The following is a 22,279-nucleotide window of genomic DNA, read 5'->3' as shown; positions in this document are numbered from 1 at the left end:
AGACCGTGTTCTACATGTAAAAAATGCAGCCTTTCTAGCACGTCTAGGTAACCTCCTAATAGCTGATATCTTTACTGCAGCTACCTGGTCCACACCACACGTTCAGCAAACACTACTGTGTGGCCAACTAGCACAACCGCAGGCTCAAGTGGGCGAGGCTGCACTGCGTACACTTTTTTAAACCTCTTGCAGCATCCTCTGGCTAGCCACCGCTTTGGGGGAGAACTGCTGCATTCAATGCCCAGAATCCACATGTCTAACAATCATATGAGGGAAAAGGAAGCTAGATCCAATTCAGTTTCCTTGGGTATACATCAAATAATAACAGGGAAAGTATCACTTGTCCTGCATAACCAGGGTATGCAGGAAAAAACGTGGGGTGTCTCAAGATAAAAGACCCTCATGCACGTGATGGTATGATCGTAATAGCAGTATATGTTGATTCTCCGCTCTTCATTCACATGTGTGCATAATCATTGGGTCAGTATGGTTATGCAGCCTCCACCCGGAGGATCTTACCCATGGTTAAAAACAGTAGTGATCAAGTGATGTGGATAGTGCTAAGGTAAGAAATTAAAATACCCGGGAACACAGATAACAATTTTATTAGGTCTGGATTCGGGTAGCCCTTAAGGGAAGAATTAAAGTTGTGCGTTTCTGTGAATGTGTAAGGGGTTCTAAACGCACTAAAAAATAGTGAGCTAAAATATGGCCACCATGTTTCAGCCCAGTCTGCCTGGTTAGGTCTTATAGGGCTTTCTTCAGGACCAAAAGGTGCAAAAGTGATGGTGAGTGTTTATAAAGACTACTTTTCCGTTATAAACAAGATAACAAAAGGAAAAATTTAACCTGTTTCTTGTTATGGAAGGTCACACTGAACCTGTAAAATAAAAACAACAATGTGCACACAATGTAGGGGTAGAGGGAACTTTTGCACCTTTTGGTCCTGAATTTCTTACCTTAGCACTATCCACATCACTTGATCACTACTGTTTTTAACCATGGGTAAGATCCTCCGGGTGGAGGCTGCATAACCATACTGACCCAATGATTATGCACACACGTGAATGAAGAGCGGAGAATCAACATATACTGCTATTACGATCATACCATCACGTGCATGAGGGTCTTTTATCTTGAGACACCCCACGTTTTTTCCTGCATACCCAGAATCCACACGTGCCCACCCTTTTCCCCAGAAGTCTTTGATTGTTGCAAATATCTTTTTCCTAAATTTATTTTCTTTCATACCTTTGCTTCTTCGATGGTCATCATCCTGCATTTTCATGCCCTAGCTCCACCTCACCTGTCGTGCGGGAAAACAATCGACTTACTTTTGATACAGCTCCCCCTTGTACAATGTGTTTCACCCTAGCTACCCGCCTACACTTGTTTTATTGTATTACCATCCTTGTTGTATTTTGCACTGTATTTTCTTTCTCTCCCTTACGATATTATTATAGATATTGCTTTTGTCCTTCCTCCCATCATATTGTAAAACACTCTGTTATCCTCCGGGATCTTGCTCGCGCTATAAAAAAACTTTATAAATAAATTTTAAAAAATAATAATGAATGGAGTTGATTACCATGCACCTTAGCAGATGTGGGAGTAGTCACTATACCACGTGACCTGAAAGACTTCTTCAAAGAAAATGAGTTGTACAGGTCCAAGCCCAACAATAGATGGAAGGAGCATGCACATCATGTGAATCTACAGCACTACATGCCATAAACAAATGCCTACAGGGCAAGTAATATTTTCTTTTCTCCTGAATTCCACTGAAGGTTTACAAATGAATCAATGCACGTCTTGGAATTCAGACACTGAATGGATTAAATTCAGAATCCGCCATAGAGAATATATAGTGATATCGGGCAATGGAAATGTAACTGTATATAGAGGAAAAATATACAGTAGGAAAAATACTTGTAAAGTGAATATAAGATTGCTGAGAGACCTAGACCGTAAACGGTGTATAGTGAGTAACTGTTTTTAACTCCACTCCTTAAATACTTGGTGTAGGAGCATCTGTTTTTTTTTTATTGCTTCTTATATGTTTCATAGGCAGTGTAAGCACTTTGATGTTGTGGATTACTTTCAATTCAGGATGATTTTAGTCTCTATTGTATTAGCAATTCGTGGAGAAGTGTGGCTCAATGGTTAGAGCGGCAGACCCTGATGCAGAGGTCTAGCCTGGGACCAGGGTTCAATTCCCCGCTTCGGCGGGTCTTGGGCTCAAAATTCCACGGACCTGATAATTCTCGCCTCGGTGCCTATTCTAATCATAGAGTCCCACTCTGCAACTCTGGGCAATAGCTTGCTTAATCTCCACAACGGCCCCCACAACGCTAAGGATGCCTGGCCTTCACCCCGGGGGTGCCCAGGAGTGGACGCCTCACAGGGAAAGCCAGGACGGGTTCCACAGCGGTATTCGTACAAGCGCCTTGAGACCCTTGCGGGTGAGTAGTGCGCTATGCAAGTATCAATTTACATTTATCAATTTACTATGCTGTCCTTTACTTATATTACCTTGTGTTTATAATTTACTTGTTTATGCCTATGTGAGGTACCCATGGCTGCACACATGCCCTGTGTCAGGATAGGTCCTGTGAGGGTACCTTTATGGAATGTAGTTTCTTGAGGGCTGCACGTTCTAGACTCCGTGTCAGTTGAACCTGGACATCTTTGTCTATACAATGGAGAGACTTCTTCCTAGCAGTAAAGAAAAGTATCAAACCTGAAGCATCTCTTTTGCTGAACGAACACCACATTTTAGGTCTCACCTACTAGATATCACATGTACTTTCTGTTGTGAGACATTTGTGGGCTTACCAAGAACATACAGGGACTTGGCGCCTGCCCACTTCATACAGTTGGTTAGTTTTCCTGTAACTCTCATTTACCAGCTTCTTATTCGTGTCCCAACTTGTCAGTCTTGTGTTTGTCCCTCCCATGGTGCATTGCCTCTTTACCATTGCTTTTGATTGGCTGGCTTCTTGATTCCACTGCTTGTTATTCAAGCACTGCTTGGTTAATCACTCAATGAGAGTCTGCATTTTTTCCAGCTGTTTCCCATTTGCTTCTCTTCCCCTGTGCCCTTCGTGTTGATCTCAGTCGTCCATGTGCTTTTCTCCACAATCCATGTTGCACTTGCCCTCCTGTATTCCCCCCTCCATTGCTTTCTTGCCCGTGTGCTTCCTTCCCTACCGCACTATGTTGCTTTCTTACCCGTTGCTTCCCCTCCCCTACGCAGCCTTTCATGGTGCTTTCCCACACCAGTAACCGCTTCTCTCTCCTCTTTCTTCTCCTCCTAACCCAGTACTGCCCCGTATGCTTCTCCCCAGCCCATTCCATGTTGCTCTCTTGCCCGTTGGTTCTCTCCCCCGCACCCTCCGTTTTGCTTTTGCCCCCGTGTTGCTTCTGCTCCTCATTGTGTTTCTTCCTCGCTACCCAATTTTTTAAGATAAAAAACTTCTTAGCACCACCTCGGAATGATAACTAAACAGAAAAGAAAGCAGCTGCCGCGTCAAAGCCTAAAATAATAAAATCAAGCTGTGCTGCACACACAAAAAAACTTGAAAATAAAAAAACAAAGGAAACAGTCTAGGAAACCTACAAAGCAGTTGTCGGGGTTGTACATATGCCAACCTCCCTTTCTGAAATGAGGCAGAGAAAACACCACTTTAATTTCTGCTTCATAGGAAATAATGACCTTAAAACAAGACAGTCATAAAAGTAGAGGATCTATAAGCCCCCCTTCTTGTGGACTACGAAGAAGAGTGAGCAGTGCTCTGAACTCAGACGCAGTTTCATGAACAAGGACCCTGCTGCCCACAGGTTGCTTGCTTACACGCCTCAGGACATCTTCTTTACAATCTAAAACTGTGGATTTGTACTTAAAATTTAACTAATGGCAGGAAGGGTCGTGGTGATGGGATATCCCCGGGATTAAGTTTGCGCTATATAAAACTTTATAAATAAATAAGAGAAATGTACCCCAGACAGAGTCCCGATTCAAGAGATAGGACCACAATAATTTCAATTCGTATCCACATTCAATTGTCTTGCTACATCCAAACCCCTAAAGTTACCAGGCCAAAGCAAGTCAAATGAACATGGATGCTTAACTGGGATTAACAAGGTTCTTCAGATGCTTGAACCAAAGGCTTATCAAAAGCACCCTTGAGGGACCAAGAAGGTTTGCAATGCAAGTGTTGGTGAGCAATGTATCTCTCATGCATGACTTTGTAAAAGAAAGATGAAGAATGTTAATATGATGAATAAAATCTTTGGAATAATTTTAACAGACCTAACATTTGACGTGTCGTATTTTCGACCATGATAATATCACTATAGTGTATCCTTGCACCCCGTTAAATTCAATTCTCCTTATTGATATGCCAGGAGCATTCTTCCCAACATTTTCAAATGCTAGAGACAGACGGAAGCAACAGATACTCAGGCAGTGCCTATTTCCGTTCCCACCTTGCTTGCCTTATGCCGCCTCACTACCCGACAATTATACAGATGCACTCCTGCTAGCAAAAATGGCGTGTTCTGTGTACTCAACATAACACTGTAAAACCGTTTTACCAGAGTGTTTCTTAAAAAAAAGTACCAATGGGGACAGTAAAGCAATAAAAAGAGTTTTTAGATACTATTACTAAGGCATGTCCAGTTGTTCAGAAAAATGCTCTCCATCTGGTGTTTGTTAGCAAACTGAGCTTTCTGATTTCTTTTTTGTCTTCTATTCCAGTTCAAACTAATGTGTTCTAATCAGTGATCAAAAGTATGGAAAACAAATAAAAATAGAAAATTCAGTTGATCTGCATTTAGTTTTGCATTGAATGGGACTTTCAGTCTGTTCATTCAGACCAGATGTAGGTATCATACTAGACATGGATCTTGAAAACCAGTATCATTGGTGTGTTAGGGTTTAGCTTTTGTTACACCATTGATAGCAGCAAAGTATATGTGTGTCTCTTTAGAGAGGGGAATGCAATATTTATTTATTGAAGTTTTGTATAGCGCTAGCTGGACCCGAGGGTATCAGAGCGCTTCACAGTATGTACAATTATGAATTGTGATCACTTGATCTTGCCAACCCATGCCAGACCTTGGTTCTTTGGTACACAGTGAACAATATATTGCATTTCTTCTCTTTATCAAATAAAGTTTGAAAAACCATACAAATTACATTGTACTTCTCTGTGGTCAACCGCAGACTCTACTTCTCAGAATGTAGCTGCGGCTCTTCTCGAAGCTGACGCAAGACCTGGCAGTGGGTCAGATGAAGGAAATGTTAAAGGCCAACAGGGCACAACAGCATTTGTTCTTGGTCCTGAAAAGTGCAAAAGGAAAGGATCTCAGTAAATTGAAGTCTCCTTGTGAGCTGGTGTTCGCCTTGTGAGAAGTGAATCATAGCATTAGCATGGTGAGGAGTGTTGCTACCAAGAGTAAGTGGTCAAGAATGTTAACCACAATAGCTAAAGTCACTGGATGGAGTGGCATGTTGGAGTTTGTTGCTGGAGAAAGCTTTTCTGTTCCAGGTAGGCACAGCTGAAGCTTTTGGGAATGCTGCACATCTGCATGGCAGTATGATGGGAAAGATAAAGATGCAGTCTACACACATTATTCATCATAACAATTTTTTTTAAATCTCTTTAATCTGACCTTCTGATTGCCTTATTTGTAGTCTGGCTCATTCTTTTTGTCATTTAAGGTCTGATCTAAATTTACTGGTGGACAGCCCATTGGTCAGCCAGGACTACAGAGAAAATGTGTGCATTGTCCCGGTGGAGGGGCCGCTCACCAGATGTATAAATGACTGCCAAGCTGGTGGTCATTTCTAAAGCATGTGCAGGAACTGCCATCACAGCAGTTCCTGCCAAAGCATTTCACTGTTTGGTACAGGGCTCAATCAGCAGGACTGAGCCCTGTACCAAACAGTTTCCTTTTTTGCTTTTCAAAAAGAAAATCCAGAAACAAGATTTTCTTTTTGAAAAGAAAAAAAGAAAATGCTCCCCTCTGTCAAGGCGAGGGGAGCATTTAGCAGTTTTCACTGCCACTTACCACCAGGGTTTTCCTGGTTGTGAACGGGGCACTGAAAACTGACCTCTAATTCAGCCCATCTAAATTAGGGTGGTGGAATGACAGTTCTGCCTCCGATGACCCCTACTCCACAGGGCTGACGGAGGGATATAATAATCACGGTGGAGACTGAGTAGTCTTCAAGGTGATGGAACCTATGGTCCACCCACATTGAAATTTGACAGGTGGACCATTATCTTGGTGGGTATGTATAAGTCACCGTTGTGACGGAGTATACATACCACCAAGATATAAATGATGCCCTTAGTCCCATTCTCTTTCTTTTCTTGCATCCCTATCATATCACTGTGTCACAATTCCAACACCAAACGCAGTGCAATTGGCCCTTAGGCAACACAACTACAACATAACCATAAAATCAGTAAATAAGTACCAGAATTTGTTCTGACTTGTAACTTTGGGCCCGATTACAGATGGCCTGGGGAAAAAAAACATCTATTTAATATCACCTTCTGATTGCCTTATTGGAAGCCTGGCTCATTCTTTTTGTCATTTAGGGTGTGATTTAAATATACTTATCACTCCTGTAGCATCTGAATGTATTGGTTGTGATAAAGCTCATTTGCAATTATTTCCCTACAAATGGGGCATAACTGGCATATCCTTGTGGCTCCCGCCATGAGTGGTGTGGCTCACTGGTTAGAGGCTGCAGACCCGGAAGCAGGGAACGGCCCGGGACCAGGGTTCAATTCCCGATGCGGCAGGGTCGTGGACCAGGGTCAGCGGACTCGATAATTCTCGCCTCGGTGCCTACTCTAACCAGGGATCACACTCGGCAACTCTGGGCATTAGCTTGCCTCATCTCCACAACGGCCCCCCACATTCGCCGGGGATGCTTGGTTTCACCTTGGAGATACCCACTAGGGACCATCTCACAGGGATAGCCAGGACGGGATCCACAGCGGTCTACAGCGCCACGACGCCTCAGGGCAGCAGTGCGCTTTACAAGACACATACATACATTATCGGACATTACCCCTGATCCAACCAGCAATGAACCGCCCTCCATGAACAACCACCCGCAAACCCTGTCGGCTATTTTCACCTGCTATCATTTATCAGACGAAAATTGTGGTGGGAGTTGTAGTCCCTGCACAACTCGTGATTTTGAAAGGTGCAGTGACAGGAGTTAGGGTGCTTATCACATTTAATCAGGCTATCCGTAATCTGGATCTTAACGTCAGGAAGGAAAGCGACTCGGCTACTTCTATAAGGTCTTTCAAAATGTGCAATAGACAGTTCCTTTACATTGCAAGTTTTCTAAGCAAGCTGTAAATCAGTGAATCTGCAAGGAGGAACATCTGAAATAAGTAACCAGAAGGTAACTTTTTTAACAATTGAAAGGGGTAAGTCTTGAGGATAATGAATGGGGATTGGATTTAATCTGTGCACCTTATTTCTCAAATCAGGCCAGCTTGCCTCATACTCAAAACCAGAAGCTCAAAACTCCCCCCAGCTGAACAGCAGACTAAAAATAACAAGCAGTCACAGATACCAACGGAGCGCAAAAACAATCTCCATCTGGTGACAGGCGGCAACGGAGATTCTGCATTATGTCGGTACTTTTTAGGTTTGGCTCCAAAGATGTGGAACGCCATTCTAGGATCATTCTCTTTCCCATCCTTCAAACACCACGTGGAATATCACCTACTCCTGCAACAAGTTTCCCCTTCCTGGGGCAGTGATCATGTCTATACTGAGGTAGACTCCCACACTACCATTCTTGTCTGGGCAGCCTTTTCCTTTTCTTTTAGATATAATGTTTTTCTCTCCATCGCTTGATCCATTTTGCCCGCCTTCCTCTCGTCTACCCCTTTCTCCCATCTCTACTTGTATTTTCCCTCTCTGTGTCCTTCTGTCATATCCTAGCTCCTGGGTAACTTCCCATGGTATCATCAGGGAGCTCTCTAGATTCTAACCCTTGACACTGCAGCATTTTCTCTATTCAAGCACAATTACCCACATGCAATCCCTAAATTCTGCAAACCTCACAATCTGCGGTCTTTAACCGCATCGCTGCGGCAATTTACAAAAAGCCGCGTTACATGATGAGCTCAGCTCGTCATCCGCACACGACCACCGTGGCTGATGACGAGCTGATCTCGTCATCACCAGCGAAGGGGTTAACGATAGTTGTAAATATAAAACACTCTTTGTATTTAACTGGCATGCTGCACCTATTCCCTTGAATGTGATATACACCTGCCCATGGGAAATGTAAGCTGTTGATGTAGCATTTCCATTGTAGATAACACCATTGTATAACACCCTTTTGATGTATGTCCATGTGATAGAAAACCAAAATACAATAAATGTTTTTGTCTGTGTCTTATGTTGGTTGAAGTCATAGGTCTGTTAGAAACACTCGTCTGCACCAGTAATGCAGTGTGGATCAGCCAAGTATGGTGTTGTGAATTGCAGTAAAAATGAAAATATGCCCACATGCTTTCAGGACTTCTTACAAGTACAGTGGCTCGTGACATTAATTTACAGTCCTCCAGCCATCCATCACGTAATACTTCACTGCACTAATGGGTTTTTATGGTGTCTGTAGGGCAGATCTGGTTGACTTGGTTAGGAAAGGTTATAGTTAAATTACTGCATGAACCCGAAGGATTTCTTCATTTTTGCTAATAGTAAATCCTTAAATGTTCAGGCAAACCTCAGGGTGAATATGGGTGTGTCCAGACATTACCCTTGACTCCAGCAGCTAGGAATAGAAGCACTGTCCCTGTAGAAAAAAGACTACATTGCTGCTGACTCGTTTTAGGTCACAAGCTATCATTCTATTGACCACTCTTTCAGGGAGGACTATCCGTAGGTGGGAAACAGCAAATAACAAGACCGCCTAACAACACGTTGCCTTTGCAACGCGGGCGGAACAACGAATGCGTCTGAATCACGTATTCCATTTACAATACAAGTCGTTACAATGACATGCGTTAGGTAAAGCGGCTTTGGACTTTAAGGTCCAACGCTTTCCCTACTGTTGGGGGAACTGGACTTGGAATAATAAATGATACTATTTCAAAGTCTAGCACCCCCGAAGGCAAGCCAGTGTAACGACTTATGTTGTAAATTGAATGTGCGGTTCAGATGCATTCATTGTTCCGCCCATAGTGTTAAGGAATGCATGGGCAAGAAAAGCATGGTTGTGCCATACAACCTCCATAGGTACCCAATGATAAGTGGCATTGATTTGAGGTAATGGAATTTCAAAGCATTGATTTGGATAGATCTGTGATGGGTCAAGTAGAGTGGCCACACACACTATATGTTCTCATGGATTCTGCTTCCAGTCCTAGGGTTCTAATGTGCAATTTAGGCCCGCTAGTCAAATTAGTTCAACTGAGTCAATCGACGGCTACAACACTCAGAATGCACTAGGTTGTGACATAAATACCAAAACTGAACACATCATCTGTAATGACATGGCGTTAGGTCATCACTCTCTTGTGTAAGTGGCCACCAAGGGCTGGAATAGATAAGCATGCCTAGGATGATTGAAACATGAGAGAACTGTATGCATAAAAAGCAAAATTGGGTTGTGAAGAGTGGACGTATAGAAGAGAAACATACATGATGAGTCCGACGTTCATGAACAGACCAGAATCAAAAGCCAGCACAGAGGTATCACAATGAGACTAGGCATGTAGGGTCCATTAGGGCCATAACAAGGATGTTACTAACTTGTAAGTGCTACATACAACAAAATAAAACCACCCAATTGCAATAAATATATATTTTTTACTTATTCTAGTGTTTTTGGAGCTGGGGCCTAGCCAGGAGGGCATTGGAGAACTTCACATGAAAGTAGAACACATCAACAAAAAGTATCTAGAGGTTGAGAGAGGAGGAGGGGCAGACAGGTCATGGCACAAGAAGTACAAAAAGAAGAAAAACTTTTTAGACCTTTGCACTCAACCCCTATTTAAAAAAATATAGATATTGGGTAGTGCCTCATAGTCGGATTGCGCTGAAAGTCCAATAGTATTTTGAGACAGGCATGTCCCACATCAAGAATATTTAGGATGTCTTCTAATACTAAGAGTGTTACTGTTTGTCTGTGCTTTTGTGGTGGAAATCAGATTAAGAGGAGTTTAGTAAGTTAGTGAAATGTATAAGAGGCGTTCTAGGGGGAGTGCTTTAGTCATTTATCCCAGGAATGGAAATTTAGAAACAGGTTCTAGATTTTTGTAGTCAGTGGTTCAAGGTTATGATTTTTTTTCGTAGAGTGGTGATTTGACCAGATTTGATGGTATAGGAAAGAATGCCTTCTTCTAAAAAGGAAATTATGATACTGAACATAAGGAGGGCTAAGCTTTTAGAGCTTTTATGAATATCCTGGAACGGAGTTTATGGCATAAGGTCAGGGTGCAACGGAGGCATTAATTTGGGGGAGTATATAAGTGGTCTAAAGGATGACTGTGTTGGGATCTTCTTCTATGGAATCGTAGGCGGTGTAAAAGGTCCTAAAGCATGTAACAAATGTGCCTTTTCTGCGTGATCACCACAGATTTTTCACCTTTTGCTGGACCCTATATTTTTTTGGATTAGAACTCGGTTAGGTTTACCCCAGCTAAGCATTATAAAGTGTGCATACTCCCACTTTTAACATGGTCGATTTGACATACTCTTAAATGGCATAACCCATAGTTCCCTAGTATATGGTACAAAGTGCACTTCTGGCATGGATCTTATATGGCTCAGTAAACTACTGCACCTATTTTGCCATCCACTATAGTCACAGTGCAAACATGGTTTCATGCCTGCTCCTGTTGCCTCACTCTAACACTGCAAAACATGCACTGCCACATGTCAAAAGAAGTCGTTTTTGACAGGTGAAAACCTTATTTTTAAATATTGAGTCACCCCTATGTAAGCCTTGTAAGCCACAAGGCGGGGTGCATGGTATTTCAAATTAGACATGTAGAAATGTAATGTTAACATTTCCTAACAGTGAGAAGCAACCAAAGCAGGTTTTCCCTGTGGCAGGCCTAGCTGTCATGTGTAGAAAACCAGTGTACCAGATAAAAATCGAATACTGTATCTCTGGAAAGCTAACAGATTAAAAAAAACTTTCAAAACCTATTTTTATTAATTAATAGAAATTCAATTCAGTGATAAAGCCAGATTTATAATAAATGTTAAAGAAAAGTACCTTTTAGAAAGTTACCATTAATCTGCCTGAACTGTCAGTCAGCTAATTAACATAAGCCTCTGCCTGCGCCCAGCAAGTAAATAGTCATGAATAGCGTGAAATACCGCCCAGGAGCAAACAACAAGCAGACCTGAATGGGCAAAGATGACTCCCTTGAACTGTACAGAATATGCAGGGTAAAGGCTGTGGCATCCTTTTTAACTTGTATAAACAAAAAGAATCCACCAATAGCTCTAAAAAAAATTCCCTACAGTGGTGGGGAGCACTTAGTGTTTTTAAAATACCCCTCACACACCAAAAGGACCCTTGTGTCATGCTTCATCATTGGGGTCTTTGCACCCCTCTACGGGATGCGGCGTGCTGCGACCTACGACTACGCGGGAGCACTTATTACAATGACTATGCGTGGTGTGTGAGGGTTTGATGTGAGTGAGTGGTGGATTATTAGTGAGTGGAAAGTTAAAAAGTGCTTGGCTCGTGGGGTTGGACTAAAAAATCTTTAATAGGCCCCCGGTCTGGTACTATTAAAAATGTGACGTGCGAGGTGTCTATGTAATGTTATGTACACCACCTCTTGTGTGCGTCGACATGTTTCTGAGATCAACTCCTTCTTCAGGACGGGGTGCACAAATCCCCAACTTACTCACATTTCACTATGTAAAAATGTGGTTGATATTTACAGAAAAGCGAAAATGAAAAGCAGGCTACAATGCGCCTACGGTGGAAAATCCAAAGTAAAATGCTAGTCGGTATCCATGTGTCCCCTAACGCGGCTCTGCTCTTGATTTCCAGCAGAGCCGCGTTAGGGGACACATGGATACCGACTCCTACTGAGTTCCTTGCAGACTGGCACAACACCCACAACGTTAGAAGGCTCATGAGGTTTACACCATTGATGAGACAAGCAATGCAATTAGCATTTTATGTTGGATTTTCCGCCGTAGGTACATTGTAGCCTGCTTTTCATTTTCACTTTTCTGTAAATATCAAGAGAGGCTCTGAAGGCCTGCACCTGCCCCCTCTTGTACCCAGGACAAAGAAGTGCACTCTAGGGGTCATACGACACATTTCTTGTTGAAGCTGTAGAGACTATTGATTATCATTAGTGCTTTGTTCTTATTGACACTGTTTCTACTTAAAACATTTAAAAATCTCCGATTCCCCTTATTAGATTTATATTGTTTATTGAATTTTTACTCTATTTTTCTAATATGGTTTCGGATTTTTATGGTTTGGCATTTTAACTGTATTACTGTTATGGTGCTGCATAAATAATGTACACATCGCCCTTAGTTAAACCTGTCTGCTTATTGACTTTGAGGTTTCACCCTGATAAGGGTACTGATTACTCCTTGAGGTGGGTGGTCAGCCACCACAATAATAAACCAATTTCATTCATGGCATCTTTGATTCTAATATGTATTTGCATTATCATCTCAGAGAAGACTTTTGCAATAGATGTGTTAATAAAAGCTGACCTTTGGATTATAAAACTTTTAGTAGGTGCTGCGTTTGATTGTGGAATTTATGACATTTATGATGTTTCTTGTAGGGCGGCTGCTCCTTGTGGAGTTTCCTCTTGGACTTCAGTTCTTGTGAGGCTCCAGGGTTATAAGCTCATTGCCTTATTTAGCTAGTATTCCGATTGTCCTCTTTCGTTTGTTAAATATACTTTAGTGTACCATTTAGCTGGTGGTTTTTCCATGAATGAAAATGGGGTGACAGGAGTTTTTTCGAGTTGTTCTGAGGGTAGTAGTTAGCGACTTCCTCTGTCGAGTGAAGAGTGGTTGTTGTGGGGAAGAGGCTTTGAGTTCCTATAACTGCTGTCAGATGGAGAAGTCTTTTAATGGTCTTATCATCATTTTCAGTGGTGGAATTTGGCCTTTCTTATGGATGTTGAGGACGGTAGATTGAAATGGTGTGACATAGTTGTCTGACTGGTCAAGCTTCAGTGTCCTTTTAATACTGAGAAATACCACAAGGGAGATAATGAGTCTTATCTCTGGTTTGGGGGAAAGTTGAGTTGTGAAAGCTCATGTAACGTGGATTTATTTTAGTTGGAGAACATTGAGGGGTTTATTTAAGATTTACCAACATAAATCTTTGATGATCCCACTCCAACAAACTTGCAGTTCCCTGGACACATTTATAAGCAGGGGACCTAGGGTTTCCGGTGGATGTGTTACAAATTACTCTACCATTGACCCATCTGTGTTAGAGCCGCAGGGTCATAATGACGGTCACCCTTAAGGCAATGCAGCTGTCCTTACATTCACTTGCCAGAGATCGCTATGCAATGCATATATGTCCTTGGCCAGGAAATCAAACAGTGGGCCCAGCGTGCACAAAAGAAACCTGCATTACAGGGACATCTTTTTTTAAAGAAACAAACTCCTACTTTTAAGCAAACTGCCTTTGCAAGTGGTCGCACCAATGATGGTGCCATCAGTGGCTTCTTTGGAGCCAACGCAGCAGAAACTCTCCGCCTGCCTGGCAAGTTTCACTAAATTTATAGACAATCCTCCTCCGGCTGACCAGAGGCCATGGTACCGCTCACCGGAAGGGCTGGGGGCCACCCCCAGGGTCTAACTGACCTCTTGAGTTGTTCTTGATGTTCTATGTGATGTTCCATGTTGATATCTCCTAGAAGAATTTTGGATTAGTGAGAGAACTTGAAAGTAATGAGCCTGTTGAGGTTATCTGGGAAGATGTAATTTGCTAATGGTCAGTAGATGGTGTGGAAACCCATGGTGCTTTGCGTTTGCACATGCATTGCATGACCACATGTCGGAACCACCCTCTGCAGTGGATTACACCAACCCCTGGAAATTAAAGAAGTCAGGACTGTGCACCCGCATGTCACCTGAAAGAAGACATTTGGACAACAAGAATGCTCAGGTTCTAACCGACCCAAAAGCATTTTACAAAGTCTTGCACTTATAAATCAAAATCATTTGAGTAATCAACAAAAAATGCAGAAAGCGGATTATGTGGAAATCAAACGTGTTTTATTTATGAAAGAAATAGCAATGGCAAGTACAAATCAGCCAACTAATCAAGTGAATTGCTAAAAAAAAAAAAAAAAAGTGCATCGTAGCAATCACCCCCAAGTAAACCACAAGGGCATAACAAAAGTCTCTGTGCTGTATGCTTCAGAAGTCCCCTTCGTCTCCAACGCAGCAAGCTGTCTATTGCTTATCACAAAGACAAAAAAAAAGCAGCATTATAATTGCAGGGCCAGCACAGAGGAGAATCATTAAAGCACTGAGGGCTGGACCCAGGCCTAGGAGAATGAATACTGGAGCCAGTATGAAGAACCTGACAGCCTGGTTGCTCTCCTGTTTGTGTTGTGAGCTGATTCCATTCACCTCTAAAGCGAGTGACAACAGTCACTCGCCTATGTTGACGCCGCCATCCAGCAATTCATGAAGCCAATAACGCAGTGCATTCGTTGAATCGCTGTATTGTAGATGAATTTATAGACTGCTTTATCCCTCTGACGAGGCACCAAAGAGATTTGACAAAGGGTAGCATGCTACCCCGTGGATATTTGGAAGAGTGGGTTTTTAGTGTACAGTTTGCAGTGTAGTCCACGAGGAACGGCTTTCGGTGACATGCGTGATGGCCAGTGATAATATTATTGTATTATATGTCATTTGGGCATGTAGTGAAGCCCACAGTCCTTGTTTTTGACATAGAACAATTTTCATTTTGAGCACGTCATCATAAGCCAAAATGCATAATCCCAAATCCAATAATATATATAGAATGCATAGCCATTTTACAACCGCTGTTAGTGTCTGTTGGACCTCCTGGCTCCTAACAAATCCTATAGCATCTCATCCCACTCTAGGCAGACTTCCCCCAGGTGTTCATAGGTCCTAACCTTCCGCATGTGCCGCTCTTCTGCAAGAGCCCACTCTGACGTGGCACTGGTTCACGTCTGCACAGTGGGCCCGGCGTTGGACATTCAGCGAATGGCGATCCTTCTTTTGGCCTGCAACAACCCTAGCAATGCAAATTTGTATCTCACCTTTTCCAATTTAGTGCATGGGATTACCCCAAGCATACAAAGTTTTATGGAGCCCTCTAATCGAACAGTAGGTGCCACTCTCAGGCATTCACCTATTTTCACCCAATATTGCTTGATCTTAATGCAGGTCCAGATCATGCGTAAAACATCAGCACCTTCTGCCTTACATCTAAGACACCCATCAAACACGTTGGATAGATTCTACGTAGCCATGTAGGCGAGAGATAAGTGCGAGGCAACACATTAAAATGGGCAGGCTTGAATCTAGTTACATCTAGAATTGCCAGGTACCTCTAGACCAAAGCACAGGCTCTATTCCAATCTCCATCTGTCAATGGCCCCAGAAGATCCTCTTTTTTTTCAATGGTATTATGATTTTTACTCTATAATTCTATAAGACTTCAAATAAAAAGGATATCAGTCATCGGGAGGAACCTGTATCTAATAGGGCTTCTGTCAAGTGTATCTCCTCCAGTGTAACAAGGAAGCCTGTCCGTATAGCTTTGCCGTGTTGCTCGATTTGGCAAACTGTTAGAACTGTCCTGAACATATTCCGGAAATCTCATGCGCTTCTGCAAAGTTAATGCTGCTGTCTCTTTGATATCGCTCTACCCCTGTCTTGCATCCTGTCTCCCTCCACCTAACCACGGACATACTGTTGTGGATTTTCAGGAAGGGCTGTAGCCACCAAATTAGAAACTTCCTAGAAAAAGGGGTTTGCGCATTATTACCTTAACTGTGGTCTACCACACTATGGCTACCTGTGGTACTTTATATGGGCAGTGATTATCTTGTCGGGCTCATGTGATCAGGAATACTGGTAGATTTGCCACTTCTAAACCCCCTGCCAATAAGCGTTTGTCCCAATTCCCATCCGCACACCATCTAGTCTCATGTTGAAGATGCGCTGCCAAATAATACAGTTATAAGTCAGGGAGTCCAAGGACCCCTTCTATTGTATCCAACGTTAGCATCCCTAACCTTGCCGTACTCCATCTGCCAGCCCATAACATGAGAATCAATATGCTATATATTTCTTTAAGCAAACTCCTGCAGCTAGCGCACTGGGAGTTCTGGAGGACATAAAAGCTGTTGGGCAGAGCCACCAACTTTGCCACGAGATCTACCGCGACTGACCTGTGACCGACGAGGTAATTTATTCCAAAACACCTCAGAGGCCTTTCACCCATCTAATACTCTAGCCCAGTGGTTCCCAAACTTTTTCAACCTGCGGCTCCTTTGACCCATTGGTCATTGCCCGTGGCTCCCCACTGTTACTTTTTTTTGGAGGGTGGGGGAGATGTAAGCTCTGCTTTGGGAGAACTTGCACTTTTCTACCTAAAAATAATTGGTATGAAGCTGATGAAGGTTTTATAATCATATACGCAGTGTGTTTAGCATTACTAAGGCGGCGCCTCTAATAAAATACTCCTAGTTACACTTCTTTGCCCATGCCTTTTTTAGAGTACCCTTTTTTAGAGTACCCTCTCTAACTTTTTTATCCCACTTACAGTGCTAGATAGCACCCCTATGCATGTAGGCCCCATTGCCAAAGTGTTTCTGCGCTTGAAGAATATTAAAATGCACTTCCATTCCTACCCATGTCATACCTGTCTCAGCAGGATGACTCACAATTTTTTAAACCACTTACAGTTTTATTTTTTCTGTCTCCTCACTAAAATTGCCTCCAAATCAATGCAAGCATAATACATTACTATGATTTTGTTTTTTAAACGTCACTCTTTCGCGATTCCAAATGATGGCATTATGCCATACCCTGTGATCAAGGAGAGAGCAGCTCTGTCTGTAAATGTGTGTGTACTGAAAGAATTGCGTACTGGAAGTACCTATGATTCAAGTACAAATGTCAAAACTTAATAATACTTTGTGTGTTTAATAGACAGGACAACTGTACTTTCCTGATAACTTCCATTGCTGTAAAATGCATTTGGGAAAAAAAGAAACTTCTAACGAGTCTAACAAAATAAATCTGGCATCTTTCGCTTACTTTTGGAGTGTTGGAACGTGGGGATCCAGTGAAATATGGAGGTCATCTCCCGTGACATGCCATCAATTAAGTACTACGTTTACAGCTGTAGGCATGTCACTTACAAATCATCTACATCATGCGTTTAAGTCTAGATAGTTTAACAGAAGCAAACATACCCTTCATTATTAACAGCATTAAAGTGCTTGGTTCGTGGCTCCCCAGGCTGGGTTTGACGGCTCCCCAGGGAGCCACAGCGCACAGTTTGGGAACCACTGCTCTAGCCATATTGGAAGCATACTGTTTGTCAGCCTTATATTCAACTTATATTCCCAAATATCTAAATGTTTCTATTTTCCACTTCAGTCCTAAATTTCGTAACCTTTCCTACAGCCGTCTCTCCAGCCCAGGGCTGGCTTTAGGGTTTTGCGATCAGAGCGGCAGCACTGGGTACTGACTTGGGGGAGGGGAGCGTTGACCTGGGGCGGGGGGAGGGGCGCGAAGGCGGTGCTATGATTAGCAATAGCTTACGATTTAAAAACACTGGCTGCTGAGTTCCTTGTACGTCCAGCTTTCATGCAGCAATACAAATGTCAAGATAACTCTTTTGATTAATGTTCATTCTAGAGAGAGGTCTCCCAGTTTTGTACAGCAACATATTTGGCTCGCCATAAAGTAGCGCAGAGGGTAAAAATGCCGTACAAAAGGGGGTGGTGATGGACGGAGCATTTGAATCAATCAAACACTCACACCCAGTCAAAAGATCTGGGTTTAATCCATCACCGTTCTTTAGCCCACTCTGCCACCCCAGTTCAGACATGGCCATATGCAAATCAGTATGACCCTGTGCCTCATGGGAACAGTCCAGCCCGAACTGCAAAGCCATGTCTTCCCTGGACCGGAAACAAGCTTCCGAGGACCGGTTTCTGGCATTCCAACCGTCTTCAGCCCGGCTTGCTTGAATCCAGTGGCAAGTGAGGGTAAAAATGCCTGCTGCAAAGAGCGCATACTGTGCAGATCACAGATCTGTATTTTATGTGGGAAGCTGAGTGGATTACTGCTTTTGTCATAGAGATCCTTTTGTTACTGCAGTTCATAAGATACAACCCTAATATAGAACAGTGACTTTTTCTGAACTTTCTTCAAAGAGTTGCATGCAAACTGCATAAAATAGGTTAGGACATTATGTTTTTTTTCGCTCCAGTCTTTCATTATCTACTCCTGATGTTGCTAAAAAGGGTTAGTTTGGATAGATATACATTCTTATTACTAAAGCCAGCCTTATACCAGTGCTTTAAAACAACAGAAATAAATTGGAAAGAGGGGCTATGGAGAGATGTGGGGCACTTTGCCCCGGTGGTGGTGAGGAGGTAATCTGAGGAGGAGGTCATGGGGGGCCGCCAAACATGGTTGTCGCACAGGGCGCCACCAGCGCTAAAGCCGGCCCTGCCCAGCCCTCCAAATGTGAATACTAAAGACTTCTACTGATTGATGTACAGACCACAGGCCCTTCCAAACCACTGCAGGTCCAGTGATAATCGCAGTATTGAAGATATACAAAGGCATCATCCGCATATAGAGAAACTATTCTGTCCATACACATGTTTAATCTATTTAAGAACTGTTAAATATTGAAGCTCAAGTAAACTACAGGAGATTTGAGCTGAGCTGGACTGTGAGGAGAAGACTTTAAGTTCAACCTAAACTTGCCCGCTCAGGCAAGTGCCTTCTGCCCCCAAGTTTACCACCACTTGGACCTGTTACTTTCTGAGGCTTCTGTCTTGGGTGATGTGCCCTCAACATCCTTGATTGCCAACATACCCAGAGTTGAGTATAAAATGTCATTGTCTTTATAGGTAACTTCACCTTCTTTCCAAAAGAAGACAACACATCTAGTTGTTAGTCATCTGCTCTGTTTTGTTTGTTGGTTTTATGGTGGTGTGCACTGCCAGGTGTGGTCCTTTCCCACTTTGTTGCCAGCTGGCCACCTTCTCTAGCTAGCCCACCTCTTTATAAAAAAACAGTCCGGGTGGTGATGCCAACTGTTCTCGTGTATTTAATCTCAGGGTGTAGAACCGAGGTCGCCGGCCTTTTGGATCATGTGACCAACTTCTTATCAATAAAAATCTTTGTGAGCTACTTACAATATTATCTGTTACAACGCTTTGAACACAATTGTTAGTGGCCTTCCCCAAAAGGAGTACATGCAGTGACTGTCATTAGGCAAGGATATTTTTTATTTTATTTACATGGCACACACCATAAACTAAATTGTCTCCATGTTCAATAAAGTAAATACAAATGGACAACATCAAAGAGTATATCAGTGGCGGCTGCCAACTGTGGTGAGGGTGCAGGCAAATGGGCGCAAAAATATAAACTAAATCATGCCGGCATGCCATTCATTACCGTTTTAAAGTTAAAATGTTTACATTTAAAATGGTAATGTAATGCATGTCAGCGATTTAGGGAATAAAATACCTTTAATAGTGTTTTTTTTTTTTATGAAATAAAACTCACTTACCTTTCTGCATGTCCCGGTGTTCTTCTATCCTCGGGACTAGCCAGCCCTCCTAACCAATCCTGGTGCTGCTCTCATGCTGTTAACCAGCATGAGAGCAACGCCAAGATTGGATGGAGCACAAGATGATAAATTTCTTGTGTAGGCACACCGGATATCTTCCTGGAGAAGTTGTGAAGCTCTGCACGGGAACGGTGTTCTAATTTTAAAAGAATCTTTAATTCTTTATTTCTTTCTTGAATCACTTGAAGCGTAGCGTGCCATTCACAACTTTTCCAGGAAGATATCCGGTGTGCCTACACAAGAAATTTATCATCTTGTGCCCCTTTATATAACTACATCAGCAATGCAAGACAGAACTGTTTTGTCTACTTTTTGAAAGGCACAATACAGCTTGATAAAAAAGAGATGTTTTAAACTAGATCGGCGGATACACAAAGGTGGTGCCCTCCCTCTCCTTACCCAGGTGGAACTTATTAACGCCATCTAACTGCACATCAAGGGGTCAACTGTAACATTTATTTCTGTCCTGAAGATGGTCTTGTGCATGACAACGTAGAGACTGAAACGTCGACTTACACCTTCTCTTTTATGATTTATTTTTAATTAATAATTTGAAGAAAGGTGTCTTTTAATGTCACAGTGAGGTCACCTGAGTAATAGTGTTACCTATCTGTTGCATTAGTATAAATTGTTTATATTTGTACCCTGTAATTCATTTGACCAAGATAAAATCATCTATTTTTCTATATACACCCTCAGTTTTTTTCTTGTTTTAAATGACTTCTTTGACAGCATGTGTAAGTTCACCTAATACATTGTAGGAGTAAACTAAATGATACAGACTTAGACTCTACCATAGATTCAATGGTGTCAAATTAATTAAGAATAGGAATTATTTTCCAAAAAAGAAAGGTGTCTATTCATTTGACCCCTATAAGTTGAAACTCTCTGGTAAAGAGACAAAATATTGTGAAATAAAATCCCTTGAAGGCATACATATCTGATCATTGATTTTTGCCCAAGCCCTCAAGGGTTGTTTGGGTTGCCCATTCTTTTGATAGCCTCTTTCACAGTACAGAAAGCCGCACTGCTCAGCTCCATACCCCTTGAATCTGAATAATATGCTGAGCTGGGTTCCATGGCTGTGGACTGCTTGCTGGCAGCAGGCAAGCTACCAATAGGTCGTGAATATACCATTGGATACTGCTGGTGTAGAACCATGTACAGACTCACCTGATTGAAGTATATGTCTAATTTCCTCCGTTCATGCCTCAAGGCTCCTCTGCCTCCTTGGACCAGGATCCACTCATGAGCCCAGCGAAGGGCAGGCTCCCTGTTTTCTCGAGCGTCCATACTGAGAGAAGAACTTGCTACACTCTAATCAAGCCACTTTCTTACTTCCACAATTATGCCTGGCTATTTAAAATCATATCTGCTAGTGTGGATCAGATGTCATGCTCTTGTCATTGTTTTGAGCCCCAAGCTGCTATCATTTTCGGAGGGGAGGGGAAGGGAGCTGCTCACTTTGTAACTAGGAAACTTGACGTAAAGCCCCTAAGGTCCTTCTTAATTGTATGTAGGCCCAGACTACATTGTGACTAATGGAGTTTGCAATCTACCATGAAAGTCGCCATTTTTCTCGATTTATGCAGAATCATTGTCATGTCTGCTTTAGCGCCAGATGCTGTCGGGCCTTATCTTTCTAAGAACTGTGAAAGCGTCAAACCATTTGATTGATGACACAGATAAAACCATCAATGTGACATTTGTCTGGGTCATATATCTACTTTCCACCATGTCAAGGTATTAAGGACACATACAGGTATTTAACCAATATTGTGTAGTCTGAATTCACTTCCTTTTACCTTATGTATTCATAAGGAAATGTCTGGGACGCACACCTTGAAGCACATAATCTATGTCAGATATTCCTAAACTTAAGTCAGAAATTACAATTCCTGATAAGATTTAGTATATAAGGATGACCACTTGTCAGGAGAGGTCCTTCGCCCAGATTATTGCCCAAGATTCTGCCAGAGACAGTCTCCCTTATTGCCAGCACCCTTTGCACTTCGCCTGAAGCCGATAAACCTGAGTCCCGGACGAAGACTGAAGCGTGTGTTTGCCCTTCATGGGGAGCACTGTCTTCGCACCTCTGTTAATAAAGACAGCCTTTGCTGTTAATAAGCTATACAATGCATCTCTTCTCCCTAAGAAACTCTAGACTGCAAGTTGCTCTACTTTCTATGCTCTCTTAGTGTAGCGCATAGAAGTAGCCATTGGGGGTTAGGTTTTATATGACATTTTAAAATGTGCTATAAATGTTAATTTAATTCTCATTATTTATAATGTGCCTTCTTGCTGTTTTTGTAATATTCTGTGTAGTTGTTTTTGATGTTCTGATGTACTAATTGTTCCTGCAGTAATAAATACTTTTAACTGCTCATTCTTATTTGTACA

General features: G+C 42.3%; 1 protein-coding gene across 1 annotated transcript in view; it reads left to right on the top strand.

Moving 5' to 3' along the window:
• ADAP1 (ArfGAP with dual PH domains 1) overlaps positions 1-22,279 on the top strand; it is a 455,296-nt gene that overhangs the window by 170,221 nt on the left and 262,796 nt on the right. The window lies entirely within an intron of this gene.

This window comes from Lissotriton vulgaris, chromosome 10, assembly GCF_964263255.1.
Source record: "Lissotriton vulgaris chromosome 10, aLisVul1.2, whole genome shotgun sequence".
NCBI lineage: Eukaryota > Metazoa > Chordata > Amphibia > Caudata > Salamandridae > Lissotriton > Lissotriton vulgaris.
Note: the sequence above shows the minus strand (reverse complement) of the source record. Positions and strands in the feature narration are given on the sequence as shown.